This window comes from Cebus imitator, unplaced genomic scaffold (genome assembly GCF_001604975.1).
Source record: "Cebus imitator isolate Cc_AM_T3 unplaced genomic scaffold, Cebus_imitator-1.0 Scaffold102, whole genome shotgun sequence".
In the NCBI taxonomy this organism is placed as follows: Eukaryota; Metazoa; Chordata; class Mammalia; order Primates; family Cebidae; genus Cebus; species Cebus imitator.
This window is the reverse complement of record NW_016107417.1, coordinates 2,361,887-2,371,719: the sequence shown is the minus strand read 5'-3', so window position 1 is coordinate 2,371,719 and position 9,833 is coordinate 2,361,887. Positions and strand designations below refer to the sequence as shown.

Here is a 9,833-nt window from a genome sequence, read left to right as displayed (position 1 = left end):
GACTTCTCCAGAACGCCAAAGGGATCCTGGCATTGAAAAGGTTAAGGAGGCTGGGTGCAGTGGCTCACACCTGTAATCCCAGCGCTTAGGGAGGCCGAGGTGGGTGGATCACCTGAGGTCAGGAGTTTGAAGCCAACCTGGTCAACATGGTAAAATCCTGTTTCTACTAAAAATATAAAAATTAGTCAGGCATGGTGGCAGGTGCCTGTAATCCCTGAGACTCGGGAGGCTGAAGCAGGAGAATTGCTTGAATCCCAGAGGGGCAGGTTGCAGGGAGCAGAGATCATACTCCAACCTGTGCAACAAGAGGGAAACCCTATCTCAAAAAAAAAAAAAAGGAAAGGAAAGGTTAAGGACCCTGCATTAGAGTTAGAAGACCAGCCCTCAACTTGTGATTAAAAGATGTTGTTTCCTCTTTGATGCTTTATGTGATAATGATGACTTTCCACGTACCTCCCTATTATGTCTGGTAATTGTGGCTTTAAATCATTTGAAGCTGTCATTCACTGTTGAGACTAGTGTTTGTAGGATGTTTTTTCCATTTAGGTTCTGCAGAACTCCAGGGTACTCTGAAGCTTTTTTGGCACATGTGGGGTCATTTTAAACTTAAGTTTGGATTATTCTCATCTGTGTTAGCCTAAACAAGTAATCAGATGCCTGGCTTTGAAGGAGGTAGAAGTAAAGAGAATAGACTAAGGGGTTGGTGCATACTTACGGAACATAAACAGCATAGATTGTTAACATGCTAAACACAGGTGAACCACTGATTTAACCTGTTTTATGTGTATGTCATTGAGCCACTATCAAGACCTTGAGCCTCTCCCTAGTGTCTGTTTAAAGATAATTTCTAGCCAGGTGCTGGGTGCTATGGGTCACGCCTACAATCACAGTACTTTGGGAGTCTGAGGTGGTAGGATTGCTTGAGCCCTGGAGTTCAAGACCAGCCTGAGCAAAATAAGGAGACCTTGTCTCTGCAAAAAATGAAAATTCAGCCAGGTGTGGTTGTGTGCGCTGGTAGTCCCAGCTCCTTGGGAGGCTGAGGTGGGAAGATCACTTGAGCCTGGAAAGTCAATGCTGCAGTGAGCCTTGACTATACCATTGTATTCCTGCCTGAATGATAGAGTGAGACCTTGTCTCTGAAAAAATAAAAATAAAAAGGATATTTTCAGGCCAGGCACAGTAGCTCACACCTGTAATCCCATTACTTTGGGAGGCTGAGGTGGGCCAATCACCTGAGCTCAGGAGTTTGAGACCAGCCTGGGCTTGGGCCAACATGGTGAAACCCCATCTCTATGAAAAAAAAAAAAGAAAAAAAAATATATTCTGAGCTTATTTTCTCATTATTTCCTTCTCTCCCTTCCCAGATATTTTTTAGAGCATCTGTGTCAGCTAGGAATACAGAAACTAAAAAACAAAAGTGTTGCTTGCTCTCCTGATTGGGGAGATACAGATAATTGAATAATCAACTACAACATGTTATGTATGGTAAGTGCTAAGATAGAGGTAGGCTCAAGTGTCAGGGAGGCTCAACATAGAAGTGGGAGGCCTGAGCTGAGTGGGAGTGGGGGGTGGCCCAAGAAGGCTTCCTGAACCAGTGGCACCAGAATGGATGAGGGAGAGGCCACCTGCTCCCTGCTTGTCCTCTGCTCTCTTCTGACTGGTAGTGTTAATACTTTTTTGGTTTAATGCAGGGTCACCAGACTCTGGGGCCTACCACCTGTTTTTGTGTAGCCCATAAGATATACCTTTCTAAGTACTACAGCTGAAAAACATCAGAATAATAATAATATTTCATGACATGTGAAAATTATATGAAATTCAAATTTCTGTCTATAAACCTCATTGGAACACAGCCATGCTCATTCGTTTGTGTATGCTCTGTGGCTGTTCTCCCTACAGTGGTAGAATTGAACAGTTGCATCAGAGACCTTATGGAATGCAAGGCCTGAAATATTTAGGCCCTTTACAGAGAAAGCTTGCTGACTCCAGTTTTAATGCTTTAACTGCCCTACTGAGAGGCAGGAGGCTGAAAAAATGATGATAGTCAAAAGGAATGCATGAAATCCTGTTACTTCTGTTAGCTGGTAGCAAGTAGTACGCAGGATATATTTGAGACATCTCTTGTCCTATCTCCCATGAAAGCATAATTCAGGCACATCTCAGTGCAGAGGCACAGGCATTTGCCTCATTCTTGTTATGTCCGTTTTGAATTGAATTAGGGGAATATTTTAATATCTCTCAAAAAGAGGGTATCTGGTATGAGTCAGAATGATTACAGAACATGCTTTTCTGGAGAATAGGAAATATGGGATCCACTCCTGGTATGCTGTTAGCTGAAGGACATCAGAACTGTCCTGTAACCTCCTTGCAGGTCTCTAAATGGTGGGATTGTTTGGTGAGTACACTAGAACATCTCTAGACAGCCTTCAGCTCAGTAGAGATAGTGCTGTACGGTGGGAGGAGTGACCTGGGCATGAATCCTTGTTCTGTCGCGTTCTGCCCAGAAGACCTTGAGCAGCTTATCTAAATGCTGTGTGCCTTTGTTAGCTCATCTGAAAATGTGCCTGTAATCCCAGCACTTTGGGAGGCTGAGGTGGGCGAATTACAAGGTCAGGAGTTCGAGACCAACCTGACTAACATCGTGAAACCCCATCTCTACTAAAAATACAAAAATTAGCCAGGCGTGGTGGCACATGCCTATAATCCCAGCTATTCAGGAGGCTGAGGCAGGAGAATTGCTTGAACCTGGGAGTTGGAGGTTGCAGTGAGCCAAGATCGTGCCATTGCACTCCAGCCTGGGCAACAGAGCGAGACTCTGTCAAAAAACAAAAACAAAACAAAACAAAAAACCTTTTGGTACTAATAGGTATTTAATCTACTATAACTGTGAAAACTATGTCTGTGAATTCTTTTTTTTTTTTTTCCCCCCAGCTCTGTCTGCTGAAACTCCTTACATTTATTCTCCTAACTTACTTATCCTTCAGAGCCCAGTTCAGGGGATGTCTTCATGAAGTCCCCCTCGCCCCAGCTCTGTGCTTCCATAGGACCCATGCCCACCTCTCTCTGCTTCCCACTGTGTGCAGGTCCTACCTCCTCATTTTATTGTGCTTTACTTTATTGTGCTTCACAGATGCTGCATTTTTTACAGATTGAAGATTTGTGGCAACCTACATCAAGTAAGTCTGTCAGCACCACTTTTCCAACAGCGTGTGCACGCTTTGTATCTCTGTGTCATATTTTGGTAATTCATGCAGAATTTCAAATTTTTTTATTATCATATTGGTTATAGTGATCAGTGATCTTTGATGCTGCTGTTGTTACTGCTTGGGGTGCCATGAACCGTATCCGTATGAGACGGTAAACTTAATTGATAATGTTCGTGTGTGCTCTGATTCCTCCACCAACCAGCCGTTCCCACATCTTTCTTCCTCTCCTCAGGTCTCCCCTACTTCATGAGATATAATATTGAAATTGGACCAATTAATAAACCTATAATGGCTTTTAAATGTTCAAGTGAAAGGAAGAGTTACATGTGTCTCTCTTTAAATCAAAAACTAGGAATGATTAAGCTTAGTAAGGAAGGAAGATTGAAAGCCAAGACAAGCCAAAAGCCAGCCCTCTTGCAACAGTTAACCAAGTTGTGAATGTAAAAGAGAAGTTCCTAAAGGAAATTAAAAGTGCTACTCCAGTGAATGTCGGAATGCTAAGAAAGCAAAACAGCCTTATTGCTGATGTGGAGAAAGTTTCAGTGATCTGAATAGAAGATCAAACCAGCCACGACATTCCCTTAAGCCAAAGCTTGATTCAGTGCAAGATCCTGACTCTCTTCAATTTTATGAAGGCTCAGAGAAGGCTGCAGTGTTTGAAGAGAAAAAACTTTGAAAAATGCTTTTCAAAGTTTGAAGCTAGCAGAGGTTGATTCATGAGTTTTAAGGAAAAAAGCAACATAAAAATGCAAGGTGAAGTAGCAAGTACTGATGCAGAAGCTGTAGCAAGTTATCCAGAAGATCTAGCTGTGGTAGCTAGATGATGGAATGAAGGTGGCTACACTAAACAACAGATTTTCAATGGAGATGAAACAGTGTTGGAAGAAGGTCCCATCTAGGACCTTTATAGCTAAAGAGGAGAAGTGAGTGTCTGGCTTCAAAACTTCAAAGGACAGGCTGACTCTCTTGTTAGTGGTGAATGCAGCTGGTGACTTTAAGTTGAAGCCAATGCTCATTGACCATTCTAAGAATCCTAGAGCCCTTAAAAATTATGCTCAGTCTACTCTGCCTGTGCTCTATAAATGGAATAAAAAAGCCTGGATGACAGCATATCTGTTTAGAGCATGATTTACTGAATATTCTAAGCTCACTCTTGAGACCTGCTCAGAAGAAAAGATTCCTTTCAAAATATTACTCTTCATTGACAGGGGAAGGGATGGGAGGTGGGTGAGGGATAAAAGACTACAATTTGGGAACAGTATATACTACTCGGGTGATAGGTACACCAAAATCTCAGAAATCATCGCTAAAGACCTTGTTGATGTAACCAAGCATCACCTGTTCCCCAAAAACCTATGGAAATAAAAAATTAAAATACTGTAGCATGTAACTAATGCATACATCAAATCTTATTGCAATTAAATTTCTATTTTTAGCATGATTTGCTGCAATGAAGTTCTAGTATTTGAAATATTTTGAGCCACTAGCTTGATGTTTAATGGAATTTGATCCCATAGTAAAGAAAATATAAACCAAATAAGCTAAAAGGATCTTAGAAGTAATTTTATTTCATCCTCTATTTTGAAGATGCTCTGGATGCAGAGTGATTTTCCAGGGTCAGACAGAGAAGTCACGTTACATAATTCAAAGTGTATGAAAATATACGTTACTCACAGATTCAAACAGAGTTACCATGGGTGTCTTTTGCCTTTAGTCTTACTCTAACCAGTGTCTAACTGTGCCTTTGTAGGTAAAACAAAGTAGAAAACTGGGATACATTAGGTATTCAAGTAACTGAAGATAATTAGTCCTGTTTAAACTATCTAGGCAGGTCCGTCATGGTGGCTCATGCCTGTAATCCCAGCACTTTGGGAGGCCAGGGCGGGCATATCACTTGATGTCAGGAGTTTGAGACTAGCCTGGCCAGCATGGTGAAAACTCATCTCTACTAAAAATACAAAAATTAGTCATGCATGGTGGTGCATGCCTGTAATCCTAGGTACTCGGGAGGCTGAGGCAGGAGAATTGCTTGAACCCAAGGAGCGAAGGTTGCAAATGAGCTGAGATTATACCACTGCACTGCAGCCTGAGTGACAGAGCAAGACTCTGCCTCAAAAAAAATTTGGGCAACTTTCATACTTATTTTTCAGGTATTTGCTTCAGTAGTCCACTTTATGTGTTAGTAGTGTTTGACGTTACTTGTGGGATTTTGCTCTCATGCTCTATTTTCTGATTTCTATCACCAGTGGCTTCATAGTTGTATACAGTAATTTCTGGTTAGAGACAGAGGCAGTGGCCTGCTGGATAACACACCAGACGGAAAGTCAGAGTTCCTTGTTTGGGACTTTACTTTGCTCTTGACTTCCAGTAATCAGGGTGTTTCTTTGTTCTGAAACATGCTTGTATTAGTCATAGCCAGGTTCACAACTGGCAGGTAATCCCTGAGCAAGTAAATCCCAGTGGAACCAGAAAACTGGGTCTTGTTTTCCTTAATTGGAGCCTGACTTAGAATCAGCTATTGAACTGGAAAAAAAAAGTATTAGCCATTAGAAAAAGAATTTAAATTACTGGTCTCTCCATATTTAGAATTTCTTGCAATCATTTCCACTGTATGTAACACTGAAATCCTTTGTGGTTGTCTGCTGCAAAAATGAATCTTTGACCCAGCAACTTTAAATGCTTTTGACACCATTGGGAATTTTGAGAATTCTTAATTTAATCTGTACTTGTCCTGGGTGGGGGCGGGGATGAGGAAGAAGTGCATTGGCAGTTATGCTATCTGTAAGCAGAGGCTTGTGCTTCTGGAACTTACGTTTACCAGGGAATGATTATTAGCATAATAAGTATGATATTCTAGCTTTTATTTCTGGAGGTTGTAAAGAGCCAGCCAAGCAGAGAGAAGAGTGGGAGGTGACTGGCAGCAAGGGTCTTGTGGCTGCTATTAGTGCAACACTGCTGCAGGTGGAGGAACGTTTTATCAAAGTGGGAAGAAGAGGAGGCCTTCTCTGTGGATGACTGACTTCCCTGCATGCCTCCTCTTTACAGGCCTGCAGTGGCCTTAGGATGCAAATAACTTTCTTTTCTTTCTCATCCCAAGCCTATCACAGATTCTTTCTCTTTAACTGATTCTTGTTTTCTTAGTAATTATTTATCTCTCAAGCAGGGACTTGTCCTGACAAGGAGAACAGGAAGATCACTTGACCAGGCCCTCTGGTTCCTGTCTACACAATGTCTATAGTCTCTTCTCTCAAAGACTGAGTGTTTAGACTCACATGTCTCCCCGAAGGGAAGGAGGAGTCATTAAAGTAGAAACACACTTAAGTCAACAGGTTGGCCTGGCGCGGTGGCTCAAGCCTGTAATCCCAGCACTGTGGGAGGCCGAGGCGGGCGGATCACGAGGTCAAGAGATCGAGACCATCCTGGTCAACATGGTGAAACCCCGTCTCTACTAAAAATACAAAAAATTAGCTGGGCATGGTGGCGCGTGCCTGTAATCCCAGCGACTCAGGAGGCTGGGGCAGGAGAATTGCCTGAACCCGGGAGGCGGAGGTTGCGGTGAGCCGAGATCGCGCCATTGCACTCCAGCCTGGGTAACAAGAGCGAAACTCCGTCTCAAACAACAACAAAAAAAGTCAACAGGTTTTCTGAACCCCCAGTGAATTTTGAGTTCTCAGTGCAACCTTCCCCTGCTTCACTCTTCCTGTTTCTTCTCTGTGCCCTTGTTTTCCGGTTGGGAAAGTGGGAAAGATCCTGGCTGTGAAGGAGAGTGAGTGGAGAAGAACCCATGGGCCCGACTGCATCAAGGGCCTTCCCTCAGTGGAGAGCAGAGAACCGCCTGGTCCTCCTCACTCAACGCGTGCTGTCTGTGTGCAAGACGCTTATGGGTAATGTTGAAGGGGTGTAGTAAAAAGGCTTCTCTGTGTAATTGGGGACTAGAACATGCCCAAAACGACAAGTGCATCAGGGTACGTTCAGTGTATAACTTAAAGTGACAGGCATAGGATGGTGGGCAGAACCATGATGTATTTCAGACAGCGACTCAAGGACTGCTTGTCTCTTCGTAGGAACAGCATAGTCCAAAAATGGGGGTTGATATCCTGTGACACTTTTCTAGATTAAATGATCCTAGTATTATACAGTAAGTGCTTTTATTTTTAGTTACTTGAGGAAAAAGATGGTATTTTTCAAAAAGTGAGACAGGAAAAGGAATATGGGACATTATATGTATCTCCTGGTATGTATGTGTGTGCGCTACTACCTATAAAGCAGCCTTGCTGCTGAAGTACATCCCGAGTTACATAAAACATCTAGATCTTACTGCGCATTTATAGGAAATACGAGGGATGGAGAAACATTGTAAATGGCTTTTTGGGAATAGAATCTGCAAATTCCAAACAGCATTATAGGATAAACAGACCAGTTTTTTCAACAAATAAATCATAAGGGGAAAGGTGAGAAAAAAGCCCCTATAGATAAAAAGAGATTGGAAAGATGAATGACCAATAGTCATATATGATTGATTCAGACAAAATGAAGAAAATGTAAGGCAGTTTGGGAAATGTGGACACTGATTATTTGACAGTGTTAATAGAATTAAGAAATTTATTTTATAAAACAAAAAAAAGACAAGAAATTTATTTTATATTGAATATTGACAATAAATAATTAAATTTTAAAAATTTGCTGTTAAGTGTGAAAATTGTGGATACATTTTAAAAGAATACCCTTTAAACAGACATATACATTAAATAGTTACATATGAAAAGAAATGCTGTCTGTGATTTGCTTCAGAATAACCCAGGCAAGGGAGTAGGTGGGAGAATCGCTGACACAGGATTGGTTATGCATTAAACATTGTTGAAGCTGGGTGTTGGATAAACTAGCCTCATCCTACTGTTCTGCTGTGCATATGTTTGAAAAATTTCCAAATATAGAGTTAATTTTTTTTTTAAATTTAACAAGTGAATGAGGGCTGGACATGGCGGCTTATGCCTGTAGTCCCCAGCACTTTGGGAAGCTGAGGCAGGTGGATCACCTGAGCCTCCCCTCAGCAGAGAACCGCCTGGTCCTCCTCACTCACCACTTGCTGTCTGTGTGCAGGGCACTCATGGGAGATGTTGAAGAGGTGTAAGAAAGCTTCTTCTCTGTGTTTGAGGAGTTCTGTCCTCTCAGGAGTTTGAGGCCAGCCTGGTCAACATGGGGAAACCCCGCCTCTACTAAAAATACAAAAATTAGCCAGGCGTAGTGCACACGCCGATAGAGGCTGAGGCAGGAGAATCACTTGAACTTGGGAGGCGGAGGTTGCTGGGAGCCAAGATTGCATCATTGCAATCCAGCCTGGGCAACAGAGTGGGACTTACCTTAAAAGAAAAAAAAATAAGTGAGTGAGATATCTTGACAAAAGGTGGAGTAGTGGTTGCCTGGAGCCAAGGTAAAGGGGCACTGTGGCTGCAGAGGGGTATGAGGGATCTTTTGGGTTGATGGGAATGATCTGTGTCTTGGCAGTGATGGTGGTTTCATGGGTACTCATCAAACTTTTCATTTAAGTGTGCGTATTTTATTGTATGTAAATTATACTGTAATAGGTCAATTTAAAAATTGATTAAAATTAATAAGGGGCCAGGTCTGGTGGCTCACACCTATAATCCCAGCACTTAGGGAGGCCAAGGTAGGCAGATCACCTGAGGTCAGGAGTTTGAAACCAGCCTGACCAATATGGTGAAATCCCATCTCTACCAAAAATACAAAAATTAGCCGGGTGTGGTGGCATGTGCCTGTAATCCCAGCTACTTGGGAGGTTGAGGCAGGAGAATCGCTTGAAACCCAGGAGGTGGAGGTTACAGTGAGCTGAGATCACGCCACTGCACTCCAGGCTGGGTGACAGAGCAAGACTCCGTCTCCAAAGAGAAAAAAAAAAAAGGTAATAAGATTTTTTTTTTAGGTATTATTACTTTTTTTTAAAATAGAGAAGATGGCTGATCACTAGCAGCTCAGGATTGTAGCTTCCAGTGAAAGCACAGTGAACGAGAGGATGCCACACTTTCAGACGAATTTTTGTTGCTCCCGCACCAGGACATTCCCAGCGGAGGAGCCCCACGGGTCGCCAGCGTGACTCTTGTGGCTGGCGAGGCAGTTTTGCCTCTGCCTTGGTGTGCGGTTCTTGGTGCAGAGTCAGAAAAGCACCATCAATCATAACGCCGCTGTTTTGGCTGGCGCAGTGGGTTGCTCAGATTTTAGCACCAGGAATCAACAATTTCGACGTCCACTCAGAAACCCAACTATAAAGACAGTAATTATGAAGACCACAGATGGATAAATCTATAACGAAGGGAAGAAACCAGCCTAAAAAGGCTGAGAATACCCAAAATCAGAACGCCTCTCCCTCTACAAGGCATCACAGTTCCTCATCAGCAGCGGAACAAGGCCTGATGGAGAACGAGTGTGTTCCATTAACAGAAGCAGGCTTTAAAAGGTGGATGATAAGAAACTTCTGGGAATTAAAAGAACTTGTTCTAACCCAATGCAAAGAAACTAAGAACTTTGAAAAAAGGTTTGACGAAATGTTAACAATAACACACAGTTTAGAGAGGAATATAAGTGAATTAATGGAGCTGAAAAACACAACAC

General features: G+C 42.5%; 1 protein-coding gene and 1 long non-coding RNA gene across 2 annotated transcripts in view; both read left to right on the top strand.

Annotated features, from left to right (window-relative positions):
- The window catches only part of PACS1 (phosphofurin acidic cluster sorting protein 1), a 186,529-nt gene that overhangs the window by 46,128 nt on the left and 130,568 nt on the right, over positions 1–9,833 (top strand). The gene's annotated exons all lie outside the window — the stretch shown is intronic.
- Positions 2,752–4,313, top strand: LOC119472469. Its single transcript, XR_005201616.1, has 2 exons — positions 2,752–3,176; positions 3,439–4,313. It is a non-coding gene; the product is annotated as an uncharacterized LOC119472469 (long non-coding RNA).